The sequence below is a fragment of the Nomascus leucogenys genome, chromosome 5 (genome assembly GCF_006542625.1).
Source record: "Nomascus leucogenys isolate Asia chromosome 5, Asia_NLE_v1, whole genome shotgun sequence".
Lineage (NCBI taxonomy): Eukaryota > Metazoa > Chordata > Mammalia > Primates > Hylobatidae > Nomascus > Nomascus leucogenys.
The window spans coordinates 44,978,978-45,006,698 of record NC_044385.1 but is presented as its reverse complement, the minus strand read 5'-3'; the positions used below and the strand labels follow the sequence as shown (position 1 = coordinate 45,006,698).

Here is a 27,721-nt window from a genome sequence, read left to right as displayed (position 1 = left end):
AAGTTTCAAATAATCTTGAAAATGCTACTGATAAAACATTAGAAGTAGCAACAAAAGCTACTCTAACATTCTCTGTCTGCTAAAACAACCCGACATTTTCTTTTAATCAAAAAGAAAGTACGAAGTACACTAACCCTTCACAGTACATACTCACTGTACAACTTTTGTGTGTGTGTCCATTCCTAATTTCTGGTTTATCTGTTTAGTTAATCTCTGCTATTTTCTGGGATTCATTCCAAGGCAACTAACTGCATTACTAAAATTGGCATCTCTGCTATTGTGCTTAATTTCACAGCGGCTCAGAAGTGACCTGAAACCAATTTTTTAACATTCTGCCCACAACTTTATGCTAAAAAGTAGCAAGCACTGTTCAAGAAAAATAATTGATAGGAAAGGTGCAATGTTTGTTTTCCTCCAAACACATTTTTATTTCCTCCAGATGTACAATACTTAAAGAGAATACGTGCTATGCTAAAGCCATGTATTTTTGTTGCAGTGTTGCAAATACTGGCTTAAAGATTATTTAAGGTAATATGAGAGGTGTAAATATTCATATAAATCTATATGTTTCTGAGCTCTTTATACATGTTTTCCTCTACACCTTTTGGTAGGAAAATCCTAAAAGCCTAAGTCATAAATGCATATAAACTAATGCCAAGATTAATACGGATTGTTTTTATTTCATGAAATTATGAAACTAGCAATGTTTGTAACAAGTTAAAGAGTTAAGGAACTATACTTTTTTATTCTGGGGCATACCTTAGATATTCTCAAAAGGCCCTCAGAAATTATCTTAATCCAACCCTCTAACTTGAAAAAATGAGGAAACTGAGGCCCACTGAGGTTAAACTAACCACAGTGTCATAGATAATAAACAGGAAATCATACCAAATCTCAGATTTTCTGATTCCAATTCCAGAGCCGTGAAAGGGTATTTGTTTCAATATACTTTAATACTTACAGAAATAAATGTTAACATAGGATACCAGGCAACCCTTCAGTATAAAGAACTCCATTAGGCTGACAAGAGCCCAGAATTCTAATCTGTTTGCAAACACAAGTTCTAGAAATAACACCAGAAGTAACCAGTTTTTAAATGGCACCATACCTGGGGTTCCCAAATGATTCCTCAGTTGGGTCTCTTTTTCTCACCATTACAAAATCCCTTTCAGTAAGTGATTTGGTTGGGATTGGGTTTGGGGTTTTGCTGCTGATGCTGCTACTGTTGTTTAATTTGCTTGCAGGAAAGCGGGGAGGTGGGAAACAAAAGCTGAGGTCTAAACCATCCCTATAGCACAATTATTTTTTCTCTTGTCATTGGAACCAGCAAATTCTCCTCAGGGCCCCAGGGTTTACTGTTTTAGGTGGCAGTCCCTTCAGTTTCCAAAGTAGGCAGGAAGCCTGGAAAAGAAGTTGGCCGGGTGGCATGCTCTGTCGGTGGTCCCGGGCAGGTTCGCTCCAGGCGCTGCCGGCTGCTGTCAGCCGTGTGCCCAGAGCTCCCTCGCCCCGCGGGAGCCGAGAGTCGCCCGGCGTCGCACCCACCCCACCCCCGCCGCCGGCCGGGCGCTGGCCCCTCCGGTGGTCCCGCTAAGCTGCCCCGGACTCCCAGTCCCTAAGCGGCCCGCGGGGCTCCGCGTCTGCCACGCGCGTCCCAAAGCCCCATTCTCGAGTTACCCGGAGCGGGAAGAGGTGGCAATAGGGGGTGTCGGAGAGGAAAGCGGGTCCCACCTCGATCCGGGGGTCCAACTCGACCGAAGGCAGAGATGGCGGCGGCGCCGGGGCTCGGGCACCTGCGTCGCGCGCGCTCGGCCGGCCGTGGGCTCTGCGATGGGGCCGCTCCGAACTCTTCGCCCAAGGTGCGGGGCAACTCTCAGGAGAGAGGAGGGCAGCCGAGTGCGTGGGGAGGTGGGGCTGAGCAGGAGCAGGCCGGGGTGGGGAGAAGGGAGGGGAGAGTCGGGTGGCCGCCCGCGTGCGCCCCGCGCCCTCCGCAGCCGCCCCTGAGCGGGAGGAGCGGACTCGAGCTGCTGGGGCGGCCGCGCAGGTGGCGAGGGGCGGCGGCGGGGAATGCCGCTGCGGGTGGCCGCGGGCCTGCGGGAGGAGAGAACCGGCGCTGGGGAGGGAGGACCCCTGCCCGCAGGGAGGCCGGGAGGCCGAGAGCCCAGGCGAACCCAGCAAGCACGCGGTGCCGCCAGTTCCCTGGCAGTCACCCCCCCACCCGCGTCGGTGGCTGCAGGCTTGAGATAGGCACTGGGGTTCCCCCGTCCCTCCCACCCCCAGACTTCCAGAACTCTGCAGCAGCAGTTGTGTAAAATGCTACAATTAAGGTTGCAATAACTGGGAGGAGTGGGTAAAGAAAGCTAAATGGAAGAGATCAAAACTAGTGAGGTCATGAGTTTCCTGATAACCAGGGATGCTTCCGCCAGCATCTTCGTCATGCTTGTCAGGAAAGCTAAAGAGGGCATTCGCGCATCTTGTGGGTGGGAGTGTTTGGAGGGGATTGAGCTATATGACCACCACTCCTTCAATCCTGAAATTCAATGATGTTTGACGTAGCAACATTTTTTTTGAAAGTGCTCTTGAACAGTCTGATTCCAACTCCAAAGTAAATAGACATTTTCCGGCCCTCCACTCAAAATGTTCACTCATTATTTGTCTATGTATTAAATACGTCTTTATTGAGGAGTGCCAGACAATATGTTAGGTGCAGTTATAGAGTTCCTTGAATTTAGAGTTAGGGGTGGGAGGACAGACAGATAAGCATGTATTCATACAATTACCATCAGCGCTGGGTGATATGAAGGAAATCAACAGGGTAAGGGAGAAAGAATGAAGCGTAGTGGACATTCTCTAGATTGGATGGATGGCTAATTTGTAAAGACCTCTACTTAATTTGACTAACGGCCTCATAGGAAGAAGCATTCGAGGCACACAGGGAAAGTGAGTTGCGGGAAGTAGCCCAGAGATGGGCAGGCCAGAAGCATGGACTCCCGGCTCCCTGGCCCACTGCTGTGCATTATGGAAGGAACCTTGCTATAACTTCGCAAATGGAGCTTCTCCTTCATAGGAATCGCCTCTCAGAACGAGTGTCACTTTTTTGAATAGCACTTGGATCTCCAGACCAGTTGTTGAAGCCACTTTATTCAGAAATGTCATATTTGTGTACTAAATGGGCTTTCAGCGCTATCTGTGGTAGGCGAAAAATAACCCAGAAACACTAACCCTTGGATTTCCACCAAATCTCAACAAACAGACAGGTGTCTCTATTGGATGGAGACAAAAATTGAGGTAGGTTTCTGCAGACTATTTAGAAAATAAAACAATACAAAAAGAGTCTTTAATTAAATAATCAGTACGAACTAACATATTAGTTTCCTAGGTCTGCTGTAACAAATTACCACAAACTTGATGCTCAAACAGAGATGTATTCTCTCATTCCTCCGGAGACTAAAATTCCAAAATCAAGGTGTCAGCAGGTCTGTACTGGCTCCCAAGGCTCTAAGGGAAAATCCTTTCTTGCCCCTGGTGGCTTCAGGAATTCCTTGGCTTGTGGCCACATAACTCCAGTCTCTGCCTTCATCTTCACATGCTTTCTCCTCTGTGTCTGTGCCTTCTTCTCTTCTTTTTGTTGTAAAGGACATTTGTCTTTGTATTTAGGGACCAACCAGATAATTCAGGATGGTCTCATCTCAAGATTCTTAACGTAGTTACATCTGCAAAGACCCTTTTTCCAAATAAGGTCACGTTCACAGGTTACAGGAATTAGGATGTGGACATTTTTGGTAGGAAGTCACTATTTAACCCACTATAACTAGTAAACTAATAGAGATCAAAATCATTGTCTACTGTGGTATCGGGTGTCCTTCCTGCATCATTATTTGAAATTGTATTGGCACTAAATATAATTAATTATTTCATTGTGAACTACTAAAAATAAGTATCGCCGGGCATGGTGGCTCATGCCTGTAATCCCAGCACTTTGGGAGACTGAAGCAGGCAGACTACTTGAGCCCAGGAGTTCAAGACCAGCCTGACCAACATGGTGAAACCCCATCTCCATTAAAAATACAAAAATTAGCTGGGTGTGGTGGTGCACACCTGTAATCTCAGCTACTTGGGGGCCTGAGGCAGGACAATCAGTTGAATCCGGGAGGCAGAGGTTGCACTGAACCGAGATCGCACCACTGCACTCCAGCCTTGGTGACAGTGAGACTCCGTCTCAAAAAAGTAAATAAATAATAAAAAATAAAAAAAAGTATCATTAAACCTGGGCATTTTGAAGAATAACTGCCCTGTAGGAAACAAGTACAAAGGCTCAAACCCTCAACTTGTGTTTAAGTTGCAGGCAATACTTGAAGGTCAAGCATGGCACCTCACAAGTGACCATTGTTACAGAAATGCATCCTAAATGCATCTGTATAGATTTCTGATAATGTGCCAATACTGTGCTCTGAGTGAGAAGGTCCTTATAGAATTTACATTCTAGGCTAGGACACACCTTTGAATCTCATTTCATCTGGCACAATATTGGGTACATACCTGAAGCCTGATAAAGAACTGTGAATGAATACATGAGTAAATACAAAGCAGCTAAGCAAATTATTACTACGGTGAAAAACATCTCTACAATAAGAAGATAGAATTTACTAGAGCAAAGCAGATTAGCACCCTGACTCATTCAGTATTTTCTTGAGAGAAGGAAAAAAAAAAACCTAAAAGGAAAGCTTTGATGTGAAAAAGAAATTAATGAGATCACCTATCTTCTCTTTTGAAACAAATCAATACTATGCCCACTTACACAGACACAGATCCTGCTGGGAACAACGAATCATGACTGAAATTATAGTCACTTAAATCAGGAGAAATATTTTATCTAAGTATTTTAGTTGTTAGTTTCAAAAACATAAATATTGCCCAACTATTAAGTTGAGAACGTTGATATGCCACTTCTTGAAACTCTTTACGAATAATGATTTGAATGACTCCGTTTTCTTCCCGGCTCAACTCTTTTCTCTTTGACTTTCCTTCTTACTCTTCCACTCTTACAATTTTAAGCAATCAACCTATATCTTAATAACTACCAAACTGGGTCTCATTCATTGGCTTACGTGGGTTACAGGCCCATCCCCGTACCAGTCGTGTGGCCAGTGAGTTGGAATATGATGACTGCCCAAGTAAATGGGAAAATGGTAAACTTGGAAACCATTTTCCAAGTAAACCTAGAAAATGGAGGATATGAGGAGGGTGAGTCTTAACCTAACCAAATTACTGAGGGCAGGGAGAAAGTGGAACCCCAAAATAAAATTAGAGTGCTTTTACTGATGGGGAAGTTGACAAAGAAAAGCACATATATCCACTACAATAGACACTCAGAAAAGCTTGTGGTTGAACTGACCGTAGTTTTAAATAAAACAGTGACTCACTTTGGCCATGATACCCTAAATGTCTTTTGGAAAGGTTTTCAGAATAAAATAATAATTGTAACTATGATTTTACATCTAATTACCACACAAATCTTAAAAATTTGCATTCAAAAATGCATATAAAAGCCTTCTGAGTAGCTGGGATTACAGGTGTCCACCCCCACCCCCACGTAATTTTTGTATTTGTAGTAGAGACGGGGTTTCACAATGTTGACCAGGCTGGTCTCAAACTCCTGACGTCAATTGATCCACCCGCCTCAGCCTCCCAAAGTGCTGGGATTACAGGTGTGAGCCACCGTGCCCAGCCAGCAACAGACTATTTAAATAGTACCAATGCCATTTCCAGCCAAAAGAAATTTATATTTAATGTACATGAAACTTTTAAGTCCTCATGGAAAAACAATTTACAACTTGTAAGTTGTAACTGCTAATTCAAGAACTATTGTGTTCAATGAGCCAATGATACAGAACTATTTCTACTTTGATTCCTAACATATCTCTAAGAATAAATCCCTTTAAAACCTAAATGTCCAAGTGAAAATAAATTATTGTGTTATGTGAGGTGGCAGCTTTGGTTAATGGAGTAAGTGATAGAAGACACTGTGACAGTCTTTTTGATGTATCAATATAGCTAGGCTGCAGTCCCCAATTACATAATCAAACACTAATCCAGGAGTTGCTAGATGTCATTAAAGTCCATAATCAGTTGACTGTACATGCAAGAGATTATCCTAGATAATCATGGTGGGCCTGGTTCTGTCAGGCCTTTCAGTCAGATGGCTGTTTTAAGAGTTTTCGATCAGACAAAAGGCCTTAACCCTTTTTCCATTTAGGAAAAAAAAAGTGCAGCTCGCTGCCAGCGCTCATTTAATTTTACATTAGACACATTCTTTGAGGCTGAAGCAAATCTGACTGATTTTCAATGTGAAAATAAAATGTAAAAACTGTTCTTGGAGTTATTTCTAAACAGACCTAACACCAGGATCATCTGAATCATCAGAATCGTCTGTTACGGAAAAATCAGGTTAATCAAATGAATCTTCGGCCAACAACTGTTGGGAACAGGCCCCCAAATCTGGCCATAAACTGGTCCCAAAACTGGCCATAAGCAAAATCTCTGCAGCACTGTGACATGTTCGTGATAGCCATGACACCCACGCTGAAGGCTGTGGGTTTACCAGAATGAGGGCAAGGAACACCTGGCCCACCCAGGGCTGAAAACCACTTAAAGGCGTTCTTTTTTCTTTTTTTTTTTTTTTTTTTTTAGGTTTTAGGGTACATGTCCACAATGCGCAGGTTTGTTGCATATGCATCCATGTGCCATGTTGTTTTGCTGCACCCATTAACTCGTCATTTAGCATTAGGTATATCTCCTAATGCTGTCCCTCCCCCCTCCCCCCACCCCACAACAGTCCCCGGAGTGTGATGTTCCCCTTCCTGTGTCCATGAGTTCTCATTGTTCAATTCCCACCTATGAGTGAGAACATGCGGTGTTTGGTTTTTTGTCCTTGTGATAGTTTACTGAGAATGATGTTTTCCAGTTTCATCCACGTCCCTACAAAGGACATGATCTCATCATTTTTTATGGCTGCATAGTATTCCATGGTGTATATGTGCCACGTTTTCTTAATCCAGTCTATCGTTGTTGGACATTTGGGTTGGTTCCAACTCTTTGCTATTGTGAAAGGCGTTCTTAAACCACAAGCAATAGCATGAGCGATCTGTGCCTTAAGGACATATTCATGCTGCAGATAACTAGCCCAACCCATCCCTTTACTTCAGCCAATCCCTTTATTTCCCATAAGAAATACTTTTAGTTAATCTATAATCTATAGAAACAATGCTTATCACTGGCTTGCTGTCAATAAATATGTGGGTAAATCTCTGTTCGAGGTTCTCAGCTCTGAAGGCTGTGAGACCCCTGATTTTCCACTCCACACGTGATATTTCTGTGTGTGTGTCTTTAATTCCTCTAGCGCTGCTGGGTTAGGGTCTCCCCAACCGAGCTGGTCTTGGCAAACAACTCTTCAATAATGATGTTAACATCATTCATAGGAATGCCACATTTTCTAGGATTTGACATTTTCAGGGATTGAGAATTACTATATTTTGTAAATGGAAATATCACTACTAAAAACAGAATGTGATCAATAGAATGATGTCTTTTGTTTCTGAAGCCAATATACCAGAGTGATGCGAAAATAATAATAAAAGCATATTTCTTGGCAAAGTTATCTTGGGGTAAATGCTACAGCTACAGACGCCACTGGTGGATATTCTCTGGGCAAACTGGTTAAGTCCAGGCATGGTGGCTCACTCCTGTAATCCCAACACTTTGGGAGTCCAAGGCAGGAGCATCACTTAAGGCCAGGAGTTCAAGACCAGCCTGGGCATCATAGCAAGACCCTATATTTAAAAAACATTTTTTTGGCCAGGTGCTGTGGCTCATGCCTGTAATCTCAGCACTTTGGGAGGCCAAGGCAGGCAGATCACGAGCTCAGGAGATCGAGACCATTCTGGCTAACACGGTGAAACCCTGTCTCTACTAAAAATACAAAACAAAATTAGCCGGGTGTGGTGGCAGGCCCCTGTAGTCCCAGCTACTTGGGAGGCTGAGGCAGGAGAATGGCGTTATCCCAGGAGGTGGAGGTTGCAGTGAGCTGAGATTGTGCCACTCACTCCAGCCTGGGCAACAGAGTGAGACTCCATCTCAAAAAACAAAACAAACAAAAAAATATTCTTTTTTTGTAAATTAGCCAGGCTTGGTGGGGCAGACCTGTAATTTTAGCTATTTGGGAGGCTGAGATGGGAGGATTGCTCAAACTCAAAAGTCAAGGCTGCAGTGAGCTGTGATCACACCACTGTACTTCCAACCTGGGCAACAGATCAAGACCTTCTCACTTCCTTCTGAGGAAGTAGAGTTGTTAGAATCCATATTTCTATTAAACATCTGCTTAGATAGATAGAAGGCTATCTTAAACAGACTTTTAATAGAAATATGGATGTTAACAACTCTGCTTCTTCAGAAGGAAGTGAGAAGCAAGGTACAGAAAAATATATATTACCCTAGAGAATACCTAAATCATTATTAACAGGCTATTGATAGAAATATGGACGTGAAAGTGGCTGCTGGAGACCAGGCACAGTGGCTCACACCTGTGATCCCAGCATTTTAGGAAGCTCAGGCGGGTGGATCACTTGAGCCCAGGGGTTTGAGACCAGCATGGGCAACATGGCAAAACCCAGCCTCTACTGAAAATACAAAAATTAGCAGGGTATGGTGGTGTGCACCTGTAGTCCCAGCTACTTGGGAGACTCAGCGGGGGGAATTGCTTGAGCCTGGGAGGTGGAGGTTGCAGTAGGCTGAGATCACACCACTGCACTCCAGCCTGGGTGACAAAATGAGACCTGGAAGGAAGGAAGGAAGGAAGGGAGGGAGGGTGGGAGGAAGGAAGGAAGGGAGGGAGGGAGGGAGGGAGGGAGAGAGAGACAGAGAATGGAAGGAAGGAGAGAATGAAGGAAGGAAGGAAAGAAGGAAGGAGAAAGAAAGAAAAGAAAAGAAAAAAAGAAGAAAGAAAAAGAAAGAAAAGGAAAGGAAAGGAAAAGAAAAGAGAAGAGCTGGCTGCTAGTGAGGACTCAGGTGGAAATGAGAAATGTGTTATTGGAAACTGGAGGAAGGGTGATACTTGTTATATAGTGATAAAAAGCTTGGCAGAATTGTATCAGGCAGTTATGTGGAAAGCAGAATTTGTAAACAATGAAATTGGGCATATAGCTGAGATTTTCAAGCAGTGTTGAAGGCACATTTTGGTTTCTCGCTGCTTATAGTAAGATGTAAAAGGAAAGATAAAAATTAGGGAAAGAACGGTGAAACCAAAAGTGGCCAGGACTTGATGACTTAAAATGTTATCAGCAAAAATTAAGGATTCACTGCCAGAAAAGTGCATTGTAGAGAAAAAGCCAAAAGTGTGGCTGGTAACACTTTTGCTATTACCTCAGAAGCATAAAAATCAGTATTCAGTCACACAAAAGGCTCTTTAAAGAGATTAAACAGTGACTCAGGGACCCCCTTGGCCTTCTCAGCAGACTCCCAAAATAGAGACAAGATTATCTAGGAAAAATCTATAAACAAGCTTCTTTTCTTTGGGAGTGAATTTCTCTAATATACACAGGAATTTTATACCAGTGGAAACACTGCCACTTTGAAATTTAAAGGATAGAGTACAAGACAAAAGAAAGCTATTGGACCTCCAAAATTCCACAGAGAAGAAACAGGCTGATAAAACTCCTCAGATGTAAACACAGATCACACTACAAAACAGACAGAAATCCTAGGCCTACCAGAAACCTAATCAAAAAAAACCTCTGGAGGTGAGGAAACAGGATTCTGCATTTTAATAGGCATACCAAATGAAATTGGAGAAAACCACATTTAGGAGGAAGGCGAGAATTATAGTTCACTTCACATATTGGAAAGACAGTCATGAGGAAAATTGGTAGACTATTCTATGTAGCTCCTGTAAACTGAACTAATGTCAATGTGTGGAATGAATAGGGAGCCAGGTTTAAACCAAATCTCAGAAATAACTTTCTAACTCTCACAACAATTGGAAGTGGAATGGGCTTTCTGGTAAGACAATGCACTCTTCATCATAGATATTTTTAAATAGAGGCTAAATAACATAATTTTATCAGGAATGTCATAGAATGGGATTTGATGGGAGACGAGTTAGACTAGAATGATGGTGATTGAGACCCCCACCACATCGAAGACTATTATTCAAAGCTACAACTTCAGAGCATTTAAATAAAAAAGATTTGAGGTGTAAATGATGAGTTAGAGAGAAAAAATGTTACTGACTATCTGCAATAGAGTTGATCCACCATCCATAGAACATGACCAATTTTTCCCTCCAAAGGTGGTGATTGCTTTACTTACTTAGCCCATATTTGTTCTCCATTGGTGAGGGGAGATAAGTAACATACAGACAGAGATCAGAGATAACTTATTTTCAAGATGGTCAGGGTGAACTGGCAAATCTGAAACAGGAAAATTAACTGATGCAGATTATCACTTAAACATATATACACAGGCCCTGACTTTCACCAGCTCAATTAAGCAGTCAAAGAACCACTAAGTAACTTCACAGCTTATGGTGCATTTGCTCTGCTCTGACTTTCAGATTGATTGTGTATGAATCTTTCAGGTCTGGAATACCAATACCCTGCAGGAACCACTAGTATCTATAGTTACAGGAGTATTTACCAAAGTTTTCTTGACTTTGACCAGCTTTATACACCGTATCCCATTTGTAATATCAAAGAAGTCTGGAACAAACTGGTTGAGGTAAAAGGACATTACTATTACCATCTAAAAACCATGGGAGATTACTCAAAACATTAAAATTTCATGAGAGAGATTTGAGACTACCTGGTTATCATGGTCTAAAGAGAACCATGAAGCTTTGTCTTTCTTTTGCAATTTTGTGTTGCTACAATTGCTCTGGTTTTTCCTTGCCTTTGGAAGCGAAAAGGGTGATGGGGTGGCAAAATCAAGGTCTCAGAATAGGTGATGAGTCTTTATGAAATGGGTACAGAGGCACTTACATCTAACAGCAAAAGAGCTGCATTTGCAAACTTGAAAGGTGCTATGGTACAAAAGAATTCACCAATACAATTAATAGCAATAAAAATTCAAGTATATTCTTAGATTTAAGTAAATGCCTTCTTACATACTGAGTTGCATTAGCTGGATAAATAATATAACTGTTTAATTAAATAATGGACTCTGAGACCAAAGTAAACATTAGAAAAGAAAACCTTTTACATAAAGATGTTTAATTTTGGGGGTCACTTGACATGCCATTTGCAGATAATTAGTAGGCCTGCTTATTTGAGTAAATGGCAACCAGTATCTCTGCCTGAGCCGGAAACACATTTAGCAATGGAAAGTAGTTTTTTTTGGTTTTGTTTTGTTTTTTTGAGACGGAGTCTCGCTCTTTCACCCAGGCTGGAGTGCAGTGGAGCGATCTCGGCTCACTGCAACCTCCACTTCCTGGGTTCAAGTGATTCTCCTGCCTCAGCCTCCCAAGTAGCTGGGATTACAGCTGTGTGCCACCATGCCTGGCTAACTTTTTTGTATTTTTAGTAGAGACAGGGTTTCACCATGTTAGCCAGGATGGTCTCAATCTCCTGACCTCATGATCTGCCCACCTCGGCCTCCCAAAGTGCTGAGATTACAGGTGTGAGCCACCACGCCCAGCCAGCAATGGAAAGTTTTAAACCTCGAGTATAAAAGTTGACTTAATGAAAGCCTAAAATCAATTTTACACATTAAATGCAAATGGCAACCATAAAATACATTTCATTCTTCAAAAAGTTTTAGCAATTTAAAGCTAAACCAAATAGCTAATAAGCAATAAAAGAAAAGTACTTTAAAATTTTAGAAAGGAAATTGAAGAACAAATCAGGAAAATCTGAGTTTCAAAATCCTTAATTAACAGGATTATTAATATCAGCTAACCAAGTTGACTATCTTAAGTACTAGCAATTTTTTCTTTAAATTTCATGATATTCAAAATGTATCTTACTAAAGTGCTATTTCCAGGCCCAACCAGATAATTTAACCCAAAATCTCCAGGACACACAGTTTTTATCGTGCTCATTATACAATACAATATTCTACTCATATAGTTGCTCCATTAATGCTTTTTGAATGAAAGGGGCATTTTATGAAAGAAAGACAAGAGGAACAAATACATACAGAACAAACGAACACTCTATTGTCAAGCCATAAATTGAGAAAAACAAATACTAATAACAAGAAAGTTTAGACATTAAAATACTTCAGCATATCTTTATGCTTTTCTAAGAAGTTCTAAGAAGGTATTCTTGGGGTACAAAAGTAAAAATAAAACTGTAACTATAATTTATATTAAAAAATAAATACGAGATGTTTAGAGAACAGTTATATGAACACTTACCTACACAACAAAATGGCTTTGTCATTCCTTCTAGGAATTTAAGGTTCCATAAAATATTCTTAAGGTACAGCCTTGACCATTTTATGGACTTGCTCAAAAGCATCTGTGTCTCTGCACTGCCTACAGGATAAAGTTTAAACAAACTGAAATTTGTTCTCAGTGTGTTGTCAACTTAATTTACCAGTGTTTTCTTCCACTTCAGGAGAGAACTCACAGCTACTTAAAAGCATCTTTGCATTTATTTTCACTTCCTGATTTTGTTCATGCTATGCCATCCTGAATGTTATTCCTTCATTCCACAGCATCCCTCCCTCAACCATCACCCACCACCATTATCTGCTGGCAGAGATCCTAGCCAATATGTCAAGATCCAACAAAATATTCCTTGTAATCTCCCAAATTGGGACTATGCTATCTATGGTCTATGATCATTTATAAATTTATTTGGTTTCCATTTTATCATGAAACATTATCTGATTCATCTAATGATTGCTTATGCATATCCTTATATAAATGTCCTGAGGGCAAATGTTATGTCTTATTAATGTTGTTTGTTTCACTATTTCCTAAAGTATTTATGACAGTATCTTAGATTTAGAAATTGCTCAAATAATATATATTGGACTCAAGTATAAAAGACAAATTTTACTGCTTCCCATTTGTATAACTAAAAAGAACAAAAAAGTGATTTGAAGAATGGATACTTCACAATGATTATATGCCTATAATTCGTTTTAAATTCACATACCAAAGAGATTTTTATTCTAAATTACCACAGAACATATATTATAGGAATTATATATTCAGCATAATCTCAATGGATTTTAAAATATATATGCATAAGAAAAAATGATGAGCTATGCACCAAAATGTTATCAAAGGCTGTCTTCAGATTATGGAATAATGGATAAGTTTATTTTCCTGTTTATGTTTACTTTTCTAATTTATCTACAAAAATCATCTGTTTGCTAAAATAATTGGGAGGAAAAGTATTTGAAAATATCTATGTAAGACCATGTGTCCTTTGGATGCTCTTCCTGGGAACTGGAACCATTCAGATGCTTCTACAGGCCTGGGGCTGCCCAGTTACTGTTGGTGGCTCTTCACTGGCCAGTTGCTCAACCTGTAACTCATTTAGACTCCTGATCTGTTGAAACAACTTTCCTTGCCCTTTAGAATCTGCTGGCATGAATATGGCAGAATCATATTTCCTTGACTATCTGAAAAGCTATGTAACAGCAGTGAAATTCAAGCAGCTATTTACACTGTGATCAAGAAGCTGTTTAGAGTTGAAAGGCAAGTCAATTGGATTGTTTGTTTATAATTTCATACCAAGAGCAAAAATTACTTAACCCCAAGATTAAAATTAACAACACAACGTGGACTAAAATATGACTTCCCCAAGGAATTTTTTTTACGTTTTTTCAGTACTTCATGCAGTATCCGAATTTTTTTTATCGATTTGCCTATTTCTCATAAATGAGCAACGCAGTGTAAGAAAAACTACAAAATTATCCAAATTGTATACATAAGCCAAATTAATTATTATTTCTTTGCACCTGAAAGAATATCATGAAAAATAAAGTAAAGAGAATAAATCTTGGGAAATAACTCCTAGAATATTACCTGAAAAGGCTGTTACAAATAAGCAGTTGGCCAGAATAAAACTATTTCAGAATTATGCAGCTAAGTAAAGTTTTTGTAGAGAAGTATTTCAGATTTAAGTCCCTATGAACCTGAAAGGAAAGTGGCCAACATTTCTGACAATCCTGATAATTGGTACACACATACTACAAACCAATTTTCAGGAAGCACAAAGCACTTGATTCTCTGCAGGAGTATAATGGGATTTGACAGCAAAACCCACCAGGCCTATTCTCTGACCTATATGCCAACTCTCATGGTTAAACTGCTGCAAAGTTTACAAATTTACAGTGAAATGGCTGTGTTATTTTTTTTTCCAGAGCCCAGGTTCTAATTCTAAACTGAGTCATAAAAGACATAGTATCTTGTTCATAATTTTAGTTTCTTGCTTTGATCATATCAATGTGACATTAAGGAAACCTTTATTAGTATAGGCACACAAGGTAGATAATGCAATTCAGTGTTTTTATCAGCCTGCTCCCCTCCTCCCCTACCTCTAATCAAAGTACTTATTCCCTTTTGGCAAAGAAACTGTTCCTTCCCTGACACCAAGCACATGGATCTAGGCGGAGCTACCAGTTACAGCATGGTGGCTTCAGAGGCTACATAGCAAGAGCTCCAAGCTGGACCCATCATAGTATCTCATATTCCTCACTCTGTAATTGGTAAATAGTGTGAGAACATGATTAGAGAAAGGCCAGTCAAGATTCTTCTCTGAAGCTTTTCAAACAGGAGCTTGGATGAGGGCACCATGCTGTAAGAGTCAAGGAGGTGAAGAGCTTTTTCCTTCCAGATGGTGAATATATGCAGTTGCAAGCTGCAGCTCCTAGTAGCCAGGTTCTCTGCCACATATAAGAACACAGTCTGAAGTAGAAGACAAAATTTAAATTTCAGGTCACATAAGCAAATGATCAGAAAGTGTGGCTTAATTTTTTCATGCAACTGAACTTAATTTCTTCAATGAGATCCTGTTTTACTAGATGACAGAAACTCAGCCTCAATGAATTCAGGCTCCCATTTCTTTTCCTTCAGTTTACATCTAATTTTAAGCAAGGGACATGGGACAGAAGGAAGGCAGGGCCAGAATAAGCAAACGTTCTGATACTTGGTCATTTGTTGAATTTGGCATCTCCCTCCTCATCCTGTCTGTTTTTCAAGTGTTGATCTACATGGATCCATGCCAAAGGTCACTTCGGGATCAATGACTCTCCTTCCTGGCCCCTGATGCCCTGCTGAAGTGCATTGAAAAGTGTTCTCCACGGCTGGGCACGGTGGCTCACGCCTGTAATCTCAGCACTTTGGGAGGCCGAGGCGGGTGGATCACGAGGTCAGGAGATCGAGACCATCCTGGCTAACTCAGTGAAACCCCGTCTCTACTAAAAATACAAAAAATTAGCCAGGTGAGGTGGCAGGCGCCTGTAGTCCCAGCTACTCGGGAGACTGAGGTAGGAGAATGGCGTGAACCCAGGAGGCGGAGCTTGCAGTGAGCCTAGATCGCGCCACTTCACTCCAGACTAGGCGACAGAGCCAGACTCCATCTCAAAAAAAAAAGAAGAAAAAAAAAGAAAAGTGTTCTCCAGCACCACTCTGGGCTCTGGGCATCTGGGTGAAGGCCCAGCAACATGACTATGCTAGGCTCAGGAATTAGTCTACTGCTCCTACACCTTGCTGAGGCAAGTTGGAACTCCATGAGGCTGCTTCAGATCTGAGGACCTTCATCACGCAGCTATTCCTACATACTGCCCCATGCTACCTGATAGGGTTTAGATTTGTGTCCCTGCCCAAATCTCATGTCCAGTTGTAATCCCCAGTGTTGGAGGTGGGGCCTGGAGGGAGGTGATTGGATCATGGGGCAGTTTCTATTGAATGGTTTAGCACAATCCCCTTGGTGCTGTTCTTGTAGTAGTGAGTGGGAGGTGTTTGGGTCATGGGGGCAAATCTCTCATGGCTCTTTGCTGTCCTTGCTGTAATGAGTTCTCACAACATCTGCTGGTTTAAAAGTGTGTAGCATCTCCCCCTTCACTCTCTTGCTCCTGCTCCCATCATGTGAAACAGTTGCTCCCCGTCTGCCTTCCGCCATGATTGGAAGCTTCCTGAGGCGTCCCTAGAAGCAGAAGTCACTGTGCTTCCTGTACAGTCTGCAGAACCATGAGCCAATTTAACGTCTTTTCTCTATAAATTACCCAGTCTCAGGTATTTCTTTACAGCAATGAGAGAGCAGACTAATACAGTAACCCGAGTTGCAGAGGGGTTTTCTCTCCACTCCTAGCTCTATCTGGAATAAAGGGGATTAGCTCTTTCTACTCTGTTACTCTCTCAGCCGTTGTGATAGTTTTCTACAGATTCTGGCATTTTCCTGCATTTGCTAATCTCTCAGGGACAACTCTTCAAACTTAGTCCTCTCTTTTCTGAACAAAAATTACCCTGTTAATTCAACTACCTCTTGCATGGCAGAATTGGAATGTGAAATTTTTTAGGGTAGGAATAAGATCTTACTTTTAAAAAAAGTTTCAAGTTAAATCAGTGCTTAGCACATATGCTCTTAAGAAATGTTTTGTGAATACACAGATGAATTAATGAATGGGGCAATGTGATTGCAAGACCTTGGTTGCCATCTTTTGGGAAAAATACACGTGCGTGTGTGTGTGTGTGTGTGTGTGTATACTATATATATATGAACACTAGAGCAATACTTTTCAAATTTGGATGTGCACATGAATTACCTGGAGATCCTGTTGAATGTAGATTCTGATTCAGGTCTCTTCATTTCTAACCAGATTCCAGGTTGTGTGGATGTTGGTGGTCTTAGAACCACATCTCAAATCACACTGCTCTAGAATCATCTGACAATGGGGCTGTTTAGGACACACTGGGTTGCCAGTCTCTGGAAGTATTTAAGCAGATGTTACTATTCATCAAAAATGTGACAGAAAGAATGTAAGATTGTTAGTAATAGGGGAAACTGGGTGTACAGTACACGAGAACTTTCTGTACTATCTTTGCAATTTTTCTTTAGGTCTAAAACAATTCTAAAATAAGTGTTTTGTTTTGTTATTTTGTGAGACAGGGTCTCACTCTGTCACCCAGGGTGCAGTGCAGTGGGAGTGTCTATTGCTCCTCCCGCAAAGGGTTCAGTCCTCGGATATGAATTTCACAGAGTACCTCAAAGTTTTTGTTTCAATTACAGGTTGGCTGTACTTGACATTATAAAACATATTCAATTTAAAACAATAAACACAAATGCCCCGTGTGTTGCCTAGTGCTAGTATCATCTACTAGGTGCAGGGCCCCTTTCCCAGAGGTACCAACTCAGCTGTCTTTCTTTCCCTTTTGGCTTTCCTTTTCCCACTAACGTGGGATAGCTCTCTTAATCTTCAGAGCCTGAATTCAATCCTAGTCTGCGCTTTTGAGATTCAAAAACACAGTGTGCTGTAACATCTCCTTCTGTGGCAATGCACATAAAAATGTCAATGAGTAGATGAAGGTTATGGGGTAAATAAAGTACTGGTGGAAACACATAAGGTAATCAAAGTATTCCTCCGCAGAGGGCACAGTGTCCAGAAAGAAGGAGCAAAGGCCACGTGAGGGAAGTGTGCTGCTGCGGTACCTAAGTCTTGGCCCTAGGTTCTGAGTCCCTTCTAAAGTGCTTGCTTCTGCCTTGCTAAAGCTCAATTGATCCACTCTTCCTTTAATTCTGTGAGTTACCTAAGGATCTCTCCTCAATTCCCTCTTTTTACTTAAGCTAACTGTAGCTACATTTTTGCCACTTGCACCCTATAGAATCCCACCCAAAATAATAGCTTAGCCAAAAAGGAGAATTTTTATTTCATGGAATCAGAAAAATTTCAACAGTCAGGCAACAGGAATGGGAGACATGTAGATGGTCTTTGGGAACCCTAAAATCACCCGTAATCTTCTCCATCTCTTGTCTCTGCTTCTCCATGAGTCAGTTTCATTTCCTGCTACTGACCAACTCTCTCCACACAGTGGAAAACATAGTGCTGACCATTCCCAGGTTTTCCATAGTGTGGTTTCCATCACCAGATAAAGGAAGAAATAAATCGGTTTCTATTATTTTGTCTAAGTAGTAGAAATGTCAGGAGAAAGAAAATTCTTGAGTTCTCTAATTATTCCATGCCATGTGGACGACAGCTTGTGTTTGGATTGTAATGGTAAAGAAAAACTCCTCTTTATGACCAAGCTATCCAGCCCTTTTAAAACTCCTTTTTAAATGTATACAAAGGAAAAAATGAATTTGAAAAGATTGCTCTGTGTTTTTCTTAAGCTAAAGTCAGAAAACAGAAAGTAATGAGAATAAAAACAAAGAAAGTTTTTAAACAGATAAAAACTTAAAAAACAATCATGTGTTAATTCCTTTTCACTCAATATTAAATATAACATAACATAACATAACAAAGAAGGATCTCATATTCCCAACACAGAAGAATTTTAAAGTCAAGGAGACTAAACTGTGATAAACATACGCCCTGTTTCTTGTACCCTGTCCAAGCATAAGATACTGTAAAAATTTTCTTTCAGTTCTAAATTTGATGTCCTTGACATTATAAAACACATTCAATTGAAAACATCAATAAACAAAAATGCCCACAGAATGAAGGACAAAAAACATATGATCATCATAATAGATGCAGAAAAGGGTTTGACAGAATTAAACATCCTTTCATGATAAAAACACTCCACAAATTCAGAGTAGAAAGAATGTTCCTCAACACAATAAAAGCCATACACACCAAACCCACAGCTAATGTCACAATCAATTGTGAACATTGAAGATTTTCTCTAAGATCAGAAACAGGGCAAGGATATCCACTCTCACCACTCCTATGCAACATAGTACGGGAAGTCCTAGCCAGAGCAATTAGGCAAGAGAAAGAAGTAAAAGGCATCCAAATTGGAAAGAAAGTAAAATTATCTCTTTTTGCTAATGACATGATCTTATAGATGGAAAATCCTAAAGACCTAACCAAAAAACTTAATAAAACTCATAAACTAACTCAGTAAAGTTGCAGGATACAAAATTAACCTACAAAAATCAGTAGCATTCCTACAGACAAACCATCAACTAACTGAAAAAGAAACTAGGAAAACAATCCCATTTACATTAGTATCAAAAATAAAATAAAATACTTCGGAGTAATTTAACCGAGGAAGTGGAAGATCTATATATCAAAAACTATAAAACATTGATGAAATAAATTGAAAATTATACAAATAAATGGAAAAATATTGTGTGTTCATGGAGTGGAAGAATTTATATTTTTTAAACATCCATATTACTCAAAGCAATCTACAGTCATTGCAATCCCTACCAAAATGCTAATGTCATTCTTCACAGAAATTTTTAAAAATTCTAAAATTTGTATGAAGTCCAAAAGACCCCAAATAGCCAAAGCAATCTTGACCAGAAAGAAAAATCAAAGCCAGGGTCATCACACTACCAGATTTCAAAATATATTACAAAATTATAGTAATCAAAACAACATGGTACTGGCATACAGACACATAGACCAACAGAATAGGACAGAGAGCTCAGGAATAAACCTATACATCTACAGTCAATTGATTTTTGACAAAGATACCAAGAACACACAATAGGGAAAGGACATCTCTTCAATAAATCATATTGTGAAAACTGGATATCCACATGAAGAATAATCAAAATGTACCATTACCTTATCCCTTATAGAAGATTCAACTCAAAGTGGATTAAAGACTTAAACATAGGACCTGAAATTATAAAACTACTAGAAGAATACCTAGGGGAAAGTTTCATGACATTGGTCTGGGGAATGATTTCTTGGCTATGATCCCAAAACCACAGGCAATAAAAGCAAAAATAGACAGATGGGATTGCATCAAACTAAAAAGCTCTGCACAATAAAGGAAAATCTCAAAAGAGTAAAGAAACAACCCATAAACTGGGAAAAAGTATTTGTAAGTCATACATTGGATAAGAGGCTAATATCTAAAATATACAAGAAACTCAAACTACTCAATAACAAGAAAACAAATAACCCAATGAAAAAACTGGCAAATAATTTCCACAGACATTTCTCAGGAGAAGACATACAAATGGCCAAGACATACATTTACCAAAATGCTCAGCATTTCTAATTATCAGAGAAATGCATATTAAAACTACAATGGGATATCACCTCATGCCTGTTAGATCAGCTATTATCAAAAATATGAAAGATTAAGTATTAGCAAGTATGTGGATAAGGAACCCTTGTACACTGTTGGTGGTATTACAATTAAGTGCAGCAATTTTGAAAAACAGTATGAAGTTTTAAAAATATAAAAACTAAAAATAGATTTACCATATGATCTAGCAATTCTACCTCTGGGTATATGCAAAAGAATTGAAATCATATGTTAAAGAGATGTCTGCACTCCTATGCTCATTGCAACATTATTCACAGTAGCCAAGATATGGAAACAGCCTAAGTGTTCACCAACAAATGAATGGATTTTTTTTAATGTTGTGTATATATATATATATATATATATATATATATATATACACACACACACACGTATATATATATATATACACACACACACACACACACAATGGAATACTATTCAGCATTCAAAAAAAACTCTGGGACAATATGAATGAACCTAGAGGGCATTATGTTAAGTGAAATAAGCAGTTGGGCATGGTGGCTCACACCTATAATCCCAGCACTTTGGGAGGCTGAGGCGGACAGATCACTTGACGTCAGGAGTTCGAGACTAGCCTGGCCAAGATGGTGAAATCCCGTCTCTACTAAAAATACAAAAATTAACCAGGCGTGGTGGTGGGCGCCTGTAATCCCAGCTACTTGGGAGGCTGAAGCAGGAGGATCGTTTGAACCCAGGAGGCAGAGGTTGCAGTGAGCCGAGATTGCGCCACTGCACTCCAGCCTGGGCGACAGAGCAAGACTTGGTCTCAAAAAAAATGAAATAAGCCAGGCATGGCTAGACAAATACCCCACTTTTATGTGGAATCTTAAAAAGTCAAACTCATAGAAAGAGAGTGAAAAGGTGGTTACCAAAGGCTGGCAGTGGGTGAGAGTGTGGACAGGGAAAGGAGAGATATTGTTCAGCTGATACAAAGTTTCAGTTAGGAATAAGTTCTTGTGTTCTATTGGACAGCATACTGACTGTAATAATAATGTATTGTATATTTCAAAATCTCTAAGACAGGATTTTAAGTGTTCTCACCACAAAGAAATGATAAATATTTGAAATGACTGATAATGCTAATTAGCCTGATTTGATCATTCCACAGAGTATACATGTATCAGAATATCATATTGTAGCCCCATAAATTTATACAATTACTATTTGTCAATTAAAAATAAACTAGAATTTGGAGGAAAAAAAAAGTGCCCAGTCTGTGTTGCTTAATGAGCTTTTGTAATTATTTATAAGAAAAAAAGACTTAGACTAGTATAAATGTTAACAGTGCTGGATTTGTGAACATGGAAATTCTAAGTCACTGTCACACTGCATCCATACTTAATTGAAGAGTCCTTTCAACTTCTTGCTAAAACTTTCAGATGCACTCTTTTCCTCTTTTCCATCCCTTCCCCCATCAGATCTCCAGTGAAATGCAATAGGCGTGTTTTTGAGACTCAAAACATAGTGTGCTGTAAAATCTCCTTCTTTGTCAGTGGATACAAAAATTACCACTTCAATTTTTATCGATCCTCCTATTTTTCCCCAGATATTACTTCCCTCTTTACCAGGAGTGGGACAATATGTTATGCAAACAACTGAACCCCGGTAACTTGAGTGTCTACTGTGACAGCCATTGGCAACTTTCATCAGATTTGTAAGATTCTTGTGGTAAAGTGAATGATAGCTGAATTCCCTTAATGTTTCAAAGTTGAATTCTCACTTAGGTCAATGGTTCCCAGACTCCAGTTTTGAAAATGAAATTTCAAAAATATGTGGGGAACCAGCATGTTTGCCAGCTCTTACTTTTGCCAAATAAGGACTTAGGGAAAATAATTTTCGCCATTATCAACATTGTTTCACAAAACAAAGAACATTTTTAAGGCCAAAAAAGTAGGCAAGACGTTATCTTGGCTTAAAAAGAGGTGGGGGAGAAAGAGTCATCATTTCCAGAGAATTGACAATGATAGACTAATCGCATCAGTCAGAAAGTCTATCAGGAAACAGATGACATCCTCAAAAAGTTAAAATATTTCAGTAAAGAGACAATTTGCAGAGATATGAGTAAAGTTAAAAAAAAAAAAGAAGGGATGGTGAGTTACCTAGAGACTAGCAACAGCAGGAAACCATTACTCCCTCTTAGTTTGAAGGGGTGAGAAAAGGCAACTGTGTTTCCGGAGCCAAGTGTGAGCCAGAGGGGATGGGAGCTGGAGTTGCAACAAACGCAGCCACTGCCAGAACCATGATGAAGAAGGGAAAGACTTGGGTTAAAACTGTGATACCTGTCTCCTCCATCTTGCCTAAACCTAACTGGAAATCAGAGAGTAAGGAGGCCTGAGGATTGCAGTCCATAGAGTCAGCCTCCTGGAGCACAAACAAGGTCAAAAAATGGCAGAAAAATGGAATCGTGGTGGAATCCACCAAAGCATATTAATGTGGGGTCAGAGAGCGTAGGGATCAGACAGAGGAAAGGGTATGCATGTCATATCCTTTTTTCTTTTTTTCATTTCAAATGGAGGAAAATTACAAGAGACATTTTAAGATGTAATATTGCTTGTAATTATATGCTTGTTACATTTGTCAGTTAGGAGCTCAATATCCAATAGTGTAACATCAAGTGGTGCTCAAATGGGCAACATGTTCCAGTACTTTATTTTTATCATGCTCATAATTAAAATTTTGACTTCACATAGGTACAAAATGGAGGCAACACACAACATTTTCATTTAGCTCAGGACATTTTGTATGAATTAAGGAGTACCAAAATATAACAGCTACCACAGCTCAGGGACTTCTACTACAGAGGTTTCCAATGCTGCACGTTGACAGCACTTGAGATGTTTAAAAAATACTGATCCCTTCTCACACCCTAGAAATTCTGATTTAATTGGAATGGGGTAAAACTTGGAATGGGATTTTTTTAAATAAGCTTTTTATTTATTTTAAAAGATTTAGATGTTCAGAAAAGTGATAAAGATAGTAGAGTTCCCATATACTTCACACCCAGTCTCCCCTATTATTTCTATCCTATGTAAGTGAGGTGCATTGGTCATAACCAATGAACCAATATTGGTACATAATTTTTAATTAATGTCCATACTTTATTCATATTTTATTAGTTATTAACCTCATACTATTTTTCTGTTCCAGTATCCCAACCAGGGTGCTGCGTTACTTGCAGTCACATACCCCCTTAGACTGCTCTTGGCTATGACAACTTCTCAGACTTGTTTTTGATGGTCTCGACAGTTTTAAGAAGTACTGATATTTTGTACAGTGCCCCTCAATTGTGATTTGCTTAATGCTTTTCTCAGAATTGCAGTGTGATGTTTGTTACATGCAGAGGAAGACCACAGAAGTTAAGTGTCATTTCCATTGCATCTCCATTGCATCATACTATCAACATGACTTACCACCTAATTTTTTTTTTTTTTTTTTTTTTTTTTTCTTTTTGAGAAGGAGTCTCGCTCTTTCACCCAGGCTGGAGTGCAGTGGCGCAATCTCGGCTCACTGCAAGCTCCACCCCCCGGGGTTCACGCCATTCTCCTGCCTCAGCCTCCCGCGTAGCTGGGACTACAGGCGCCCGCCACCTCGCCCGGCTAATTTTTTGTATTTTTAGTAGAGACGGGGTTTCACCGTGTTAGCCAGGATGGTCTCGATCTCCTGACCTCGTGATCTGCCCGCCTCGGCCTCCAAAGTGCTGGGATTACAGGCGTGAGCCACCGCGCCCGGCCGACTTACCACTTTAATATTGACCTTGATCACCTGGCTGAAGTAGTGTGTATCAGGTTTCACCCTTTAAAGTTACTCTTTTCTCCGCTTTCCATACGGTACTCTTTGGAAGGAAATCACTACCCATAGTCCACGCTTACGGAGCAGGAGTTATGTTCTACCTCCTTGAGGATGGAAGAGCTTCACAAATTATTTGAAATTCTCCTGAACAGGAGATGTATCTTCTTCCCTATTTGTTTACTTACTCAACTGTTTATTTATGTCAGTGTAGACAGGAATATTTATTGTATATATACCTGAATTATAATCCATTGCTACCTTATTTATCTTACTGCTCAAATCATCCCAGCGTAGGCCATTAGGAACTGCTTACATTGGCTCTAGTCTCCCTTTGATGTGCTCCATCATTGTGGGTATTAAGTACTTCTTCCTTTTAAGAAACTACAACATGCTCCGGACTCATACTGTATGCTTCCTGAGAATCAGCAATCTCTCCAAGGATCCCTGGTTCCTTTTATTGGAACAAATAGTATTAGAAACAAAGATCTGACTTGTTAGGTGTATCCTTGTATCTTGACCTCTTCAGCTGACAGAGCAAAATGTGTGTGTGTGTGCGCGTGTGTGTGTGTAGCTAACTTCTGTATATATACGTATCTATAAATATTTCTATATGTAAACGTCTGCACCTATAATAATGTGAGCACGAGTTCATACTGATGTCTCTAACTCTAATCCATAACCATATGAATTATTCTTGCCTTCTCCCCATGCTTTCCTGTAAGCTCCCACTTCAACAGTGAGAAACCTGGCTCCTGCTTCCTACTATCCACATTCCATTTACTTAATTCTTCAGTTCCAGATTAGATGTATGATGCTTTCAGAATTGTTAACCTGTTCCCCCACGGGAGACCTTATCAACTAGATTACTGTGCTTACATACAATTATTTTTCCCTTTAGTCTTACAATCTCTGCTCATTTCCAAAGTTATTCAGGCTAGCAACTTTTTCTGCCACTCCCTTCAGTGAGGTTTTATCATACATTTGTAACATTGTTAATTGTTTAGTCATGTTCTATATTCTACCCTGTGACCCTCTGACCTCACAAATGATTTTTTTTTACAATTTTCATACATTAAGGTTCACTCTGTACTGTAAAGTTCTATGGGTTTTGATAAATGCATGGCGTTGAGTACCCACATTATGGTATCATGCAGAATGGTTTCATCACTTACAAAGAATATCCTTTGTGCTTCACCTGTTCAACCTTCCTCTCTCCCCAAACCGCAGTAATGTCTGATTTATTTGTTGCCTCCATAGTTTTGCCTTTCCAGAATGTCCTATAAATAATGAAATCACACAGTGTGTAGCCTTTTCAGACTGGCTTCTTTCTGTCTCTCTGTCTCTTTCTCTCTCCCTCCCTCATCCATACCCTCCCCCATTTTGCCTGCTCACCCATCTTTTTGAATTAACTTCATTCTGGGGACTGGCTTTCTCTACCAGTTAGTCCCCAGTAGCTCCATAGCTCCCCCACCCCCATTCTCTCTGACATGTTACTCTCCCCGCAGGCTCTATACATTTCAGCCCCACTGGCTTTTTGATGTTGTCTCTTGAACATGTCAGGCACAATCCCAAATCAGGGTCTTTGAACTTGCTGCTTCCTCAACCTGGGATCCTCCGCATCTTCCTCATCTTATTCAGATATTTGTTAAAATTTCAGCCTCACAGTGAAGCCTTCATAACTATAAAATTGCAGCTTTCTATATGATGATTTCTCTGACTTTTTTTCTCTGTAGCACTTAGTCTGATCTGACATATATTTTACTTATTTACTATTATTCCCTTTCTCCATCCGCAAGAACATCAGCTCCACAGGGAAGCTATATCCTCAGCACCCAGAATAGCATCTGGACCACACTAGTCACTAAATCAGTAACTAAAAATTGCTGTATTCGTTTGCCAAGCTGCCATTAAAAAAAATGCCACAGTCTGGGTGGCTTAAACTTCAGAAATGTGTTTTTTCACAGTTCTGGGCTGAAAGTCCAAGATCAAGGTGCCAGCAGACTTGGTTTCTCCTAAAACCTCTCTCCTTGGTTGACAGATGGTCATTTTCTCAAATGGTCTTTCCTCTGGGTGCACACATACCTGGAGTCTCTTGGTATGTCCAAATTTCCCTGTCTTATGATGACTTCATAAGACATATTACATTAGGGTTCACCTTAATAGCCTCATTTCAATTTAATTGTCTTTTTCAAGGCCCTACCCCCAAATACAGTTACATTCTGATGTACTGGGGGTTGGGGTTTCAACATAGCAATTTGGGGAATGTACAATTCAGCCCACAAAAATTACCCTTCCAGTGGTCAATCATTTCCTCTTGTTTTCTTTAAGAAGGAGACAAAGGTGAGGACCACTGATTATGTATCTCATATAACTTTCACATTGTCAATGTTAGCTTATTAAATACTCTTACTCTCTTCTTCAAAAGTAACATTTGTTAAATATTTTTAAAGGCTCCACCACCTCAAGTGCGGTTCTAAAGGAAAAGCTAAGGGAAAATAGTCACATTCAAGGAGGACACATCAGAACACTGTATCTCGAATATCCTCCTTGGACCCTTGTGTTACACCTGTTTTATGATTCACGTATTTGACACTGCCAAATTTTAGTTTTCCTCGTTATTTAAATAATTGCTGAGAGAAAGGAGCCTAAGAAATCACTCTGAAGAAACCTAATATTCAAGGGAGAGGCAAGAAATGGGAACGCTACTGTTTTGGGTTGAATTGTATCCCCCCAAAAGACATGTTCAAATCCTAACCCCTAGTACCTGTGAATGTGACCTTATCTGAAAATAGGCTCTATGCAGATGTAATCAAATTAGGATGAGAGATCATTGTTGATTAGGATGAGACCTAATCCAATATGACCAGTGTCCTTATGAGAAGAGAAACAGACACAAGGTTTTCCTCTTTGTGTCTGTTTCTCTTCTTATAAGGACACCAGTGACAGAGGGAAGACAGCCACATGAAAATGGAGGCAGAGATTAGAGTTATGCTGCCACAGAACAAGGAATGCCTGAGGCTATCAAAAGCTAAAAGAGGCAAGGGATATTCTCCCCTAAAGGCTTCAGAGGGAGTATGGCCCTCCCAACACCTTGATTTTGAACTTCTAGCCTCCAGAATTCTGAGATAATAAATTCATGTTGTTTTAAGCCACCTAGTTTGTAGTATGTTTTAAAGGCAGTCCTAGGAAATGAATACATTCACTGAGAAGACTGAGAAAGAGAAGCCATATAGGTAGTAAGAAAACCAGAATGTTTCAGAAGTCAGAGGAGGAAAATGGATGGAAAGTCTCTTGTATTGTCAACTACTCTACGCAGGTTAAATCATATCAAAATCAGGAAGTGTTCACTGATTTGAGCATTATACGAATGTATAGAAGTTTATTATTAATATTATGAGGAATTATTAGGCAATTCCAGAAGAATAGAAATCACTTCTGTCCAAAGTATTCAGGAAGACTTCATAAAGGGCATGACATTGATGCCGGAATTTAAAGAATAACGTTTCAAAGTGCAGAAATGGAAGGTATAGTTGAACAACGTGGGGGTTGGGGTGCCAATACTTCGTGCAGTAGAAAGTTGCATATAACTTTTGACTCCCCCAGCACTTAATTACTAATTACCCACTGTTAACCAAAAGCCTTACCAATAATGTAGTCAATTAACACATATTTTATGCTATATGTATTATATACTAT

General features: G+C 39.8%; 1 protein-coding gene across 3 annotated transcripts in view; it reads right to left on the bottom strand.

The window, feature by feature from the left end:
- The window catches only part of LEPR (leptin receptor), a 211,436-nt gene that overhangs the window by 100,134 nt on the left and 83,581 nt on the right, over positions 1-27,721 (bottom strand). For 2 of the 3 annotated variants that reach the window (XM_003265189.3, XM_003265192.3), the window contains exon 1: positions 1,729-1,866. The exons of the other annotated variant lie outside the window; for it this stretch is intronic. The gene's annotated coding sequence lies outside the window, so the exon portion shown is untranslated. Of the gene's footprint in view, positions 1-1,728; positions 1,867-27,721 lie in introns of those variants that run through there. 3 annotated transcript variants of the gene reach the window in all.